Genomic DNA, 12,809 nt, shown 5'->3' with positions numbered 1-12,809 from the left:
CAGGAAGCCCCAGATGTATTTTCTTTCTCCTGTCCCTTTGGCACTCCATAAGTTGAACACAACCCATTATGCTGAAAATGTTTAAAATACAGAAAAAAGAAAAATCACTCTCCTCAATTTTGCCTAACAGAGAATGAAGAATCCCCAAAGACGTGAGTTTAATCAGATTTAAATTAATCTACATTTTGTATTTGTAGTAATATTAAATTAACCAAATGCATTTTTATAATAATAATGTAGTCTGAAGATGGAAATTGAATTATATTAATTTGAGCATTCTATTTTTATTTAGTAAAAGAAAGTTATGCATTTTCTTCTGCTCATTTTATAACCCTGAATGAGCTTCCTTATAAAATAATATAGTCTATTAATTAAAAAATACTCTATGAAAACCATAAAGTTCTGGAGTGAAACAGTGAGACAGGTGGTTTCACTGAAAATTAACAGTGGCAGTTAATTTTATGTCAACTTGACTGGAATAAGAAATGTCCAAATAGCTGGTAAAACATTATTTCCGGATGTCTTGTGAGTGCTTCCAGAAGGGATTAGCATCTGAAATGGAAGAGTGAGCAAAGAAGACCATCCTCACCAGAACACATGGGCATCACTCAATCCGCTGAGAGCATGCATAGGACAGAAAGGAAAAGGAAGGGCAAATTTGTTCTTTGTTTGAACTGGGGTGACCATCTCCTCCTGCCCTCAGACAGAGACTTATTGGTTCTTGGGACTTGAAGTCAGCCTCTCTTACACCACTGGCTTTCTTGGATCTCCAGCCTGCAGACAATAGTTCAGGGGACTTTTATATATCTATCTCTCACCGATTGGTTCTGTTCCTCTGAAGAATTCTGACTAATACAGATGGGGAGGTGGCAGAGAAAGTATCATTGACTTAGTTGAGTAGAGAAGAAAAAAGTAAAGAAGCTGAGCTGATACTTTGGGAAGGTATTTGTCCATTTAACCAAAAAAAAAAAAAAAAAAAACAAAAAACAAACCAGAAGCCACTTTAAGTGTTTAAACAGAAGGAATTTAATATAGGGGATTGGTGACAGAAGAGATGGGCTTCCCCAAAGGCTTAGGTGGTAAAGAATCTGCCTGTGCAGGAGACCCAGGTTCGGTCCCTGGGTCAGGAAGATGCCTTGAAGAAGGAAATGGCAACCCACTCCAGGATTCTTGCCTGGAAAATCCCATGGACAGAGGAGCCTGGCGGGCTACAGTCCATGGGGTCACAAAGAGTCAGGCACGACTGAGCAACTAACACTACTACCACTACTAATGGAAGAGCTAAGCATCAAACAGAACAATGGGGCGAACCCAAGATGAACAATGGAAGGAGCCACTCTTGCCTTTAGGCTGGAGCAGGCTTCTCAGTCGGGGACTGTCGGTGTTTTGGGCCAGATGATCCTTTGTTATCAGGGGCCCTGTGTATATAGGATGTTTAGTCTTTATCTCTGGCTTTCAGCCACTAGATGCCAGTAACAACCAAAGCTGTAACACTAAGCTGTAACAACCAAAATGTTTAGACACTGCTAAATGTCCCCTAAATAGAGGGAGTGGGGATTAGTTAGAAATGTCTCTGGGGTGAGAACCACTGAACTGGAGAGACTAAAGGAGGACGTGGTGTTACTGAAACGTAGGTACAGGGTCACCTAGGAAATGCTCCATCCACAAAGCAAGAGGTTTGTCCAGTGAGAATTAGAGACATGGAGAAGAGGCTTTAGGCAGAAAGGGAGAGGGAGAAATATCCTGGCCTTTCCCCTGCCCCCTCAATTTCCTGCAGGTTGGTATTGGTTTCCAGAGATATGCATGCAAGCATGCATGCTAAGTTGCTTCAGTTGTATCTGACTCTTTGCTACAGGCCCCGTGGACTGTAGCCCACCAGGCTCCTCTATCCATGGGATTCTCCAGGCTAGAATACTGGAGTGGGTTGCCATGCCCTCTTCCAGGGGATCTTCCCAACCCCTGTCTCTTATGTCTCCTGAATTGGCAGGCGAGGAATGGCCTGAGGGTGCAGAATCAGTGCAGAGATTCCCTTAAAACTTTGGCTCTGAATAGAACAAGTATTTAAATCTGAGGTCCACCTTTGAGATGTTGCAGATCACCAGATGATCACCACATGTCATACAGAGGTAACTTACTGTGAAACCAAAGAAATCCCTTGTTTGCATGGGCCCCTCCAAGGTACCAGGAGGACTCTAGTAATGTGTTCAACATGGCCTCACATTTTAGTAAAATGCATATCACACTCCCCCTCATGTTGGGTGGGCCTGAAGTGGGTGTGGGCACTTCAGAGAACTGGCCCATGGACCTGAGCAACAGGGGCTCCTGCCCTGGGGCCCACACATCAGAGAGCCTCATGGCGCCTCCTCCTGCTGCACCATCCCCTCTACATGAGAAGTCTGCAGGGTCTGGGGCTATGCCCACGGAGAATTTAAACCCTCCCCTTTTGCCCATACTCTGAGTTCAGTTCAGTTCAGTCGCTCAGTCATGTCCAACTCTTTGCTACCCCATGAATCTCACCATGCCAGGCCTCCCTGTCCATCACCAACTCCCGGAGTCCACTCAGACTCACGTCCATCGAATCAGTGATGCCATCTGGCCATCTCATCCTCTGTCATCCCCTTCTCCTCCTGACCCCAATCCCCTCCCAGCCTCAGAGTCTTTTCAAATGAGTCAACTCTTCGCATGAGGTGGCCAAAGTATTGGAGTTTCAGCTTCAGCATCATTCCTTCCAAAGAAATCCCAGGGCTGATCTCCTTCAGAATAGACTGGTTGGATCTCCTTGCAGTCCAAGGAACTCTCAAGAGTCTTCTCCAACACCACAGTTCAAAAGCATCAATTCTTCGGCGCTCAGCCTTCTTCACAGTCCAACTCTCACATCCATACATGACCACTGGAAAAACCATAGCCTTGACTAGACAGACCTTTGTTGGAAAAGTAATGTCTCTGCTTTTCAACATGCTATCCAGGGCTATAAAATTGTCTGTCCATATGGTCCTGAGCCAGCTCCCAGGGTCTACATGGGCCTCTCCTCTGAGTCCAGACTTCCAAGACTGGAATGCACACTCTTAGGAATAGGAATGCACACTCCTAGGCCCAAGAGGGAGCCAAAGCATAGCAGTTTGCTGGAGGTTATAGATAAAGCTTGGTTGTATGGACTGTAGTGTTCGCACATGTGATGAGGCCCTGCAGGATGCAGAAGGGAGCTCAATAGGAATAGGAAGAGAAGGGGAGTCCTAAATAAGCAGTAAGATCAGTATAAATTATTCCAGTATTAAGAAGCAAATTGTAACTCCTCTGTTTTTATTCAAATTATATCCAAAGAAATAATTCACAGAGAAGAGAGAAGTTTTGAATAGAAGGAAAGAATCAGCTTTTATATTGTTTGATATCTGTTTCTTCTTGATCTAGCATGACATACTGACATCATAATCTACCCAAACAATGACAAACTGGTTAATGAGGGTCCTCAGTTCAAAAAGTATTGAATATTAGTCCTTGTGCAAGAGAATTTGAGATACGTATGAATTCTTACAGCTTATATGTAAAAGAAAGTTGATGTAGGATCTCCCAAATTTGACAATTAAAAAAAATTACATGACTTATCAATAACCAGTTATGAGGCTGAAAAACTTTTTCTATCATGTCAATGCTGCTGCTGCTGCTGCTAAGTCGCTTCAGTCGTGTCTGACTCTGTGCGACCCCATAGACGGCAGCCCACCAGGCTCTCCTGTCCCTGGGATTCTCCAGGCAAGAACACTGGAGCGGGTTGCCATTTCCTTCTCCAATGCACGAAAGTGAAAAGTGAAAGTGAAGTCGCTGAGTCGTGTCCGACTGTTAGCAACCCCATGGACTGCAGCCTACTAGGCTCCTCTGTCCATGGGATTTTCCAGGCAAGAGTACTGGAGTGGGGTGCCATTGCCTTCTCCAATCATAGCAATAAAAATATTTATTCAGCCAGGCTAGAAGAAAGACTGAGTAATCTTGCTATAAGGTGTATAGGGACTTCCCTGGTGGTCCAGTGGCTCAGATGCCACACTCCTAATGCAAGGGGCCTGGATTCAATCCCTGGTCAGGAATTTAGATCCCAAATGCCACAACTAAGAATCCACACGCTGAAACAAACAAACAAAAAGTATCCCATATGCCAAAACCAAAAATGTCCTGCATGCCACAGTGAAGATCGAAGATTCCATGTGCTGCAACCAAGGCCTAGCTCAGCCAAATAAATAAATGGGTATTAAATAAACTAAATATTTCTTTAATATTAAAATTAAAAAAGAAGTTTACAGAGGTATGTCACCAATCAATATAGAGAGAAGGATATTAAAGAGATGTGTCAAGCAGTCAAATAATGAAGATATTATTTTTCTAGATTTTTGCAGTATTTATCAGTTTTTAAAATTTTGTGACTTGCTGTAGTTCCTTTTCCCATTTCATGTAAATATTCAACTTCATGTTTAGTTGTTCACAATTTTTCATTCTCTTCTCCAAAGAAAGAGCCCGCCTCCCTCTAAATTGCAAAGCTTTGGTTTCCACAAAATCTGGCTCTTCCCCTGGCATCATAATTTATTCTGTGAGTTGTTTGAGTGTGGAGAAGTGAAGTAAGAGGGGCTTGAGGGCTATGCCTGGAGATATTTATAGAAAATTATCTGAATGGGCAGCTCATCCTGACTCCCAAAATGTCAAGACGTTTTATTTCCAGGTAAGTGAGTCAGTAAGTGGCGTTTCTCGAATACCATTTTCAGATGACTGAATTACGTCCTCTTTTCTCCTTGTTTTTGTTCTGTAGTCATGGTGGCAGCTGATGGCAGGAGATTGAAGTGTGTGAGGGGCAGGTGTTTAGCTATGACTCCTCCGTCTCTCACATGGCAGAGAGCAAAACCCGACGAAGGCCACCAGAACATGCCTTCAACCCTGGCGAAGAGCTGGTATCCATCTGGGAGCCCCAAGGTCAACCCAAAGTAGACAAAGCAGGAGTGTGGGTATAAGGTCATGGAAGCCAAAGTTCAGGGGCTTCATTTGTGAGCCTATAGGTTGCAGAGCCAAGACTATTCATCTCACTGAACAAAGCACAGGGATTAATTCTTAGTGTGCAGTTTATTATTTCTTTTAAAAAGAAGCTATTTTATCTGGAAATTATTAGGGTTCCTAAGTGTTCACATTTCCTCAGAAACAGTTACTGGGATTTGCTGATGTAATTCCTACATAATTCCTTGGTGTAGTTATGTAGTTCCTCACAACAGAAGAGCTGCCCTGAGCAGGGCTGCCAGTCCATTTTCCAGCAAAGGTTTTTTAATTCCTCAAAAACGTTCTCGTTAAAGTGGGTTGAACACCAGCTCTTCATCTCTGCTCCCTTCCATGATCCCAATAACACGACGGAAAACTTCACAAGGCCAAGAAGAATGAGAGATAATGACAGCGGAACTAAAGAGTCACCAGTCCTGGAGACTGTAGTCCCGGAAAGCGGGACTCAGCGGGACAGTGGGTCAGAAGTACTCACCCTCCCCTACCACTTCTAGGCCAGAACAGAAGAACTTTCACAAAGTAATTTCAAATTTACATATTCTGGGGTTAACTTCTTTTATAAAATGGATCACTTCAACTTATAGAATAGAAGCTTTCATTGACTTAACAGGTAGAGTTAATCGGGAGCAAGTCAATTATTACCCCCAGATCCATCCTCCATCCCTGGTCAGGAAGTTCTCTTTCTGGAGAGATGGGACCAGCCAATCTTGGATTCAGAGAGGGCTGAGATGAGATGTTAGATTAGTCAAGGTGGAGTCAGCTGTCTCTGAAACACAGATACTGGAGGAAAGGAGGAACAATTTCCCCAAATGAAGCTGGGTAATAGTGGCAACAGCTGAGGCATACACTCTGTGTGAGGCAGTTTCTGAAACACTTTATGCACATTAACTCAATTCTCACAACAACCGTATGCTAGGGGTCCAATTATCACTTTATTTTATGTACAGGGAACTCAAGGCATGGAGAGTCTCAGTACATTCCCGAAGGCCGCACAGCCAGTTAGGGGCAGAACAGGAGATGAACCCAGACAGTCTGGCTATACTGGGAGGGGGACATGAATCCCAGGGGGCAAAACTCACGAAGGTTTACCTCAGGGAGAACTGTGGCTTATGTTCCAAAATTTTCATGGATTGTGTAGGTTATATGCAGTTAATTTCTGGTAGCTACAATGTGAGACAAGCAAACAACAAGGCCATGCTCATTCATTCTGAGCAGATTCTTTTCTGCAGCAGCAGGTCCCCCTAATGACCGCCCCCACCCCTGAAAAGATGCCATGCCTCAATCCCTGGAACCTGTTACATCACATGGTAAAAGGGGTTCTGTGGGTGTGGATCTTGAGATCTAAATGCAGGATCTTGAGATGACGGTTCTCCAGTCCTCACAGGAGGCTTCAGACCTTTTGTACTTACCCAGCTCAGAGTACTAGGTGAGAAGCTCACAGACTACACACCCCTCTGCTAATACCACATGCAGCCCACATCACGATTCCAATCACCAGTAAGAACCTGCTGACAAAGGTGAGTGGGAGTGGACTTCAGATAGATCTGTCTCTTAACTGGGATAGTAACTGAAAATTGGTACTGATTACACACCACATACTGAGTACATACCGCATAGGATACTCATGTAAGAAATGGTTTCTAATCACAGAATAGAAAATTCTTTCATTAAAAACAGGATAAATATACTATGACCAAAAAAAAAAAAAGAAAGTGCTATGACATTTGCAGAGCTCGAACGCCAGCACAAATGGATTTTGTGCAGGAATCAGAATTTCTAGAGTGCCGAAGATGTTGCTGTGATTTCCAGGAAAGAACTGTGAATAAAGCTTGGCTCAGCCATGTCTGTAGAAAGGATGAAACTTTATTAGTCATGGATGGAGACTGGTGTGGGATCAACAGCCCACCTGTTCTCTTGGTAGAAATCATCTCTATTCCTGTTTAAACAATTTTGATATTGTGAGTTGGTAATCCTAAAATGATCTTTGAAGCTTAGGGAGGAGGAGGGAGGAGGAGCTTGGGGAGGAGGGAGGAAGACCATGGGGGCAACCTGAATGACCACCAGAAACTTGCGCAGATGGAAGCAACCATCTAAGACAGGGAGGGGCCCCAGCAAGTCATCTTCCCAAGGCTGTGTCAGTCATGTCAGGTCTGCAAGAGAACTATGAACCTGATGTGCTCCTTAGACAAGAAGCAGAAGGTTACTGGGTGTGTAAGTCCTGAACCAGGAAAAGACACACTGAGCCGGGAGCTGCAGAGAGACATCTGAAAGGCTATGTCACTGTTAGAGGACCTAGGCTCAGACCTTGACTTAGAACAGTGATAGCAAAAGCACAGTTACTCTCTACCCCAGGCCCATGGCAGACAGCACTTACACTTTCTTGCTGAAGCCAGTGGCAGCCTCAGAATCTTTCTTAGCTCGGATCTCAGTCCTAATACTTACTGATCAGAGTTGACAGACGAGATGAAAGCTATTTGCTGTCCCTGGTTTAGAACAGGGATACAAGAACAAGAGGTAAAAGAACCAAGTGTTGGTTAGAAAGGCATACGCATTAGTATCTTGAAAAAACACCAAGGGCAAGTTGAGTAGAATAGAAAGATTTGGGCAAGAAAGAAAGGAAGGACTTCCAGGGTCTGAGGCCAAGGGGGTATCCAGGAAGTTGCAGGAGATGACACTAGCCAGGCTGAGGTCTAGAGGGAGAACTTCGCAAATGTTTCCTCATGTCTCTATGGCCTTAATGGGATTATGGGCCCATCCTGAACTGATCACTGTCATCACACATGGGCTCTGCTGATTGGTTTAATAAAGCCCACCTGTAGAGCAAAGGGCATTCCCACCTAAACCTCATGACTAACAGTCAGCAAGAGGTGGCTCCCTGAAGGAACCAGGGTACCCCTCCCATGAAGGAAGAGACTTAATGCTGAGGAATAAACAACAGGCTTTACCTACACTGGGTAGGATTTACAAGGACCAGATTTGGAGAGCTCTTATAGAAGGGCAGTGGGATATCCATCAAGTAGGTGCACGGTGGCTCAAAGCCCACAGAAATAATTTCTGGGGACCACGTAGGAATTTCTTTCCTCCTCTAAGGAGACCAAAGAATTCATACTTGCCACAGGAATGAGGAAGCAAGTTTAGGTTGCAACTCAGAATGTCCCCAGACCTAGTAGAGACACCAGCTTGAATTTCCTTGGCTAAGCATTTCAGGCCAGCTTTTCAATGTCATATGAGGGTGACACCTTGGAACCAGCCAGGAACTAGATCCTACAGCTCAAAGACAACAATAGCAAGTGCTTTCTGAAACCCTGAAAGCACCCCGTGTTTGTAATTTTGCTTCCATGAATGTTTCCTTGAGGTGCGTGACAGCCAATTCCTGAGGTCTGAAAGTCCCAAGTGATTGCCTTCTAGAAAAGAAAAGAAGGAAATGAAGGGATTGTGTCCTATGTCTTTGTCACTCCTGGAAACAGAAAATTCCCCAGGGCTGGAGAGGGGATGGCAGCTTTGAAAAGAAAGGGAGTTTGGATGTTTGGGATACATGGAAAAGAGGAAAGGTGGAGAAAGGCAGTGATGAGAAGCAGGTGTGGATTCAATGGGCAGAAAAACCCATGGGTTATAGAGGAGAAAGAATTTGTAAATAAGAAGAAAGCCATCAATGGAAAGAAAGGTGTTAGTTTGCTGCAGTTTGTATCAATTGTGTTAGGTATCTGCCAGGTGTAAGCATTAGGAAATCGTTCCCAAATTGGCTTTAGAAAGAAAAAGAATTTATTAGCTCATATATTTGAAAGAGAGGGCTTTCCTGGTGGCTCAGTGGTAAAGAACCCACCTACCAACACCGGAGACGTGGGATCCATTCCTGGATCGGGAAGAACCCCTGGAGAAGGAAATGGCAACCCAGTGCAGTATTCTTGCCTGGGAAATCCCATGGACAAAGGAGCCTGGCATCACAAAGAGTCATACACACCTTACAGATCAAATAACAAAATCTGAAAGAGACAAATGTAGAATGGACTTTGGGCAAAATTTGATCCAGTAGGGACTTCCCCAGTAGTCCAGTGGCTAAGACTCTGCACTCCCAATGCAGGGGGACTGGGTTCAATCCCTGGTTAGGGAACTTGATCCCACCTGCCACAGCTAAGAGTTCTCATGCTGCAACTGAAAGATCATGCCTGTTACAACAAAGATGGAAGATCCCGTGGGCCGCAACTAAGACCTGGCACAGCCAAGTAAGTAAACAAATATTTAAAAAAAAGATCTGATGCAGCAACTCAAAGGATTCCACTTCTTCCCATCTCTACTCTCTTCATCCTAAGGCTGGCTCTTCTCATTGCTGCAAGATGCCCACCAGCAGCTCCTCCGAAAAAGGAACATGCTTCCTCATTAACATCAACAGAAGAGAAAGGACTCTGTGTCCCAGAATCCCTATCAAAGGACCTCTGATTGGACTTACTTAAGTCCTGTGGCTACCTTTGAACCAATTACTGTGTTTAGAGGAAGAGAAATCAGGTTCTAATCATAGGTAGCTATAGAGCCCCTCTCATCAAGTCTGCATGGCTGAGAATGGTCCAAGTGGTGGTTTTCTTAAACAGGATAATGTTATCAGGAAGGAAGACAACTAGAGGCTGGGGAACCAATAGCAGATATCCTTGTATCAGATGTGTGGCGAAAGGAGGGATGTACTTAATATATATTTCTAAGTTAAAGATAAAGGCAAATAGCAAGTCTCTCTCCTAGAAGCGACTTGGGCTTTAAAGAATAAACCGATGACCAAAAGCGAAAGGCTCCCACGGTTGGACTGTGGCCACGCTTGGCTGGCTGGCAGCTGCTCCACCAAATGAAATGAGGCTCACGATGACAGCTCACATGGGTCACCTCTAAAGAGGGATCTTGATATGCATACTTAACCCCACGTTCTTAGAGGGACTCACGGGGCACATCGCAAAGAGGGAGTTAATGTTCTGTTAAGTTCTTGCTGTACTTATTCGCAAAGGTGGTTTCTTCCTGAAACCCAGCACTGTATTACCATCCTGGAAGTCCCTCTGGTTCAAGTAAGCCTTAGGAAGATGGATGACTGTTCATTCACTGAAGAATTTCCCAAGTTAAGAAGACATACAATTAATAATGGTAGAGCAACCCAGCTAGAAACTCTCAATAAGCCATATGCCATGGAAGACAGAGAATAATGAGAACATTCTACTGTGCCCAGAAGAGAATAGTGAAATAGAGTCAGCAGCATGATAACTGTTCAGTAGATCTTTTTTTCTTCCTGGGCTAGTTGTCCTTGGTTCGTGCCATGGGCCCATGGGGCTGAGAGAGCCAAAACATTCATCTGAAACAGAATTCTCCAACCTCTATGTCAGACCGTAGCAGCAGATTTCAAAGTCTTGACTGGTAATGAGATGATCCTTTAAACAAATTATGTTATATCCCTACAATGGAATTCTATTCTTTCACTTAAAATGATGCTGTAGATGAAAATGTATTAACTTTGTTTTTTAAAGATTTATTTATCTGGCTGTGCTGGGTCTTAGTTGTGGTACATGCGATCTAGTTCTCAGACCAGGGATCAAACCCAGGCCCCCTGCATTGGGAGCATGGAGTGTTAGCCAGTGGACCATCAGGTGGAGAAGGAATTCATAGGGCCTGGACTCCATCTTAGGCCTGTTCATGCTGATCATGCTCGGCCACCTTTCCAATGGACTCTGAACTCCGTGTTTAGTGCCTATGAAAACAACAACAGAAGGATAAGACGCCCTCCAGATAGGGGAACCTTGAAGATCGTACCTAGGTTACTCATAGCCTAAGAGAAAACATACACTAATCACTCCTTCCTCCAGACAGGCCATAAATTTTTCTGTATCAATCGGAATGTAACCTCGGGTTTATTGATTATTGGCTAATTGTTTGACTGTTTGAGCACATAGCACATAGCACGTGAATGATGGGGTTATTGGGATTGTATTTTCCTTGGTTTATGTAAGTCTCAAGGAATTTGGAGTGGTGGGTTCAGACACGTACACATGGGGTATAAAAGATTTTCACAAATGCTGGTCGGGGTCCTTGGCTAAGAGGAGACTCTGCCTTGGGCCCGCTGGTGTAATAAACTGCACTCCACTATCTGCATTGTCCTTCTGAGTGAGTTTGTTTCCCGGAACGCGTGGCTACAACACAGGGAAGTCCAAAAGTGTATTAACTTTAAATGATGTTCAAAATATATTATTGGGTAAAAAAGCAAATTAAAAAACCACATGGAGGTTACAACCGTACTTTTCAAAAATATTAAAATATTTCAGCACAGAAACAGTGAGAAAATATATTTTAAAGTGTTTCCAGTAGTTTCCTCTGCATGATGGAATCATGAATATTCCTTTTTTTTTTTTAAACTGGAGGATAACGACTTTACAATATTGTGTTGGTTTTTGCCATGCATCAGCATGAATCAGCCACAGGTAGATATATGTCCCTTCCCTCCAGAACCTGCCCCCTAGCTCCCTGTCCATCCCACTCCTCTAGGTAGTCAGAGTACAGGGCTGAGCTCCTGATCACACAGTAGGTTCCTGAGGGCTCTCTATTTTACATATGGTAATAGATTTGTCTCCATCTACGCTCTCAATTCATCCTGCCCTCTCCTTCCGTGCTGTGTCCACACGTCCGCTCTCTGTGTCTGCGTCTCCACTGCCGCCCCGAAGATAGGTTCATCAGTACCATCTTTCTAGGGAATCATGAATATTCTCTGTGGCTCTTTTTTCTTTTTTATATTCTCTAAATTTTCTATAATGTTTATCTATGGCTTTTGTTACAAAAATACAGCAGAGATATTTTCAACTAAAAAACTATACCCGTTACCCCTGTAACTCTTTAATTGTACTTCCATCTTATTCTTTTAAAAGTGTGGTATTCTTGTAAGCAGCCACAGGTCCTCTGTGACGTGAGGCAGGGGAATAAATGCATGCATGCATATATAAATGGGTGAATGAATAAACACGGCCCCAATTACAGCAGGAAAGGAAACTCTGGGGAATACCAAGCCCGACCCTCTGTTCCCTCACTTTGATTTAGTTAATACTGAAATGAGATCCAATTGCAGGAGAATAGTCCCAGCCCTGGCCACGTGAGACATTTTAGTGCTTCTGGGTCTGCTGATAGAGTTTTCTTGCTCCCAGGAGAGGCATCTCAAGAACATAGATTCTCAAACTCGAGTCAGGGGTCCATCTCACCCCTCTGGGCCCCAAGAGGCCTTTCTCATCCCATACTCTCTAGATCCCACTCTCCTCTCCAGGCAGGGCCACATTTGGCCTTGGAGGGAATGCCACCACTGAGAACCAGACGTTCTCCTTGACCTTCACACTCACACCAAGGTTTCTGGTGCTGTCCCCTGCTTCAGGCACCTCTAGTCCTGCCCCTCTATGCAGCCAGCATCACGGCAGCAAGCCTGCGCCCAATATGTTAGAAATCCCTCCCCTCCGCTTTAGTCCTAAACAAAGCTGCAAACTCCCCCTCAACAGCTGCCAGCCTCTAGAAACACAAAGGCCTCTTCACAGAGCTGTTCTCAGGTAGGAAGAAGGTGGACACATCAAGGTTCAAATCAGTCGCACAGTACCCTCACCTTTCTGCTCAGCAGGCTGCTATACTTGGGGACACGAAGTGACAGAAGTGGAGGTGAGAGACTCAAAAGCCCGCAAGTAACCCGTTCTCTACAAGCTGCTGAGCTGCCGTAATTGTTGCCAAGGGTAATACAGGCCTGGTACTGACAGGTTTGTTTTTTTAAGAGAAAGTAGAAATTTAGG

This window comes from Oryx dammah, unplaced genomic scaffold, assembly GCF_014754425.2.
Source record: "Oryx dammah isolate SB20612 unplaced genomic scaffold, SCBI_Odam_1.1 HiC_scaffold_29, whole genome shotgun sequence".
NCBI classification, from domain to species: domain Eukaryota; kingdom Metazoa; phylum Chordata; class Mammalia; order Artiodactyla; family Bovidae; genus Oryx; species Oryx dammah.
This window is presented reverse-complemented; position numbering follows the sequence as displayed.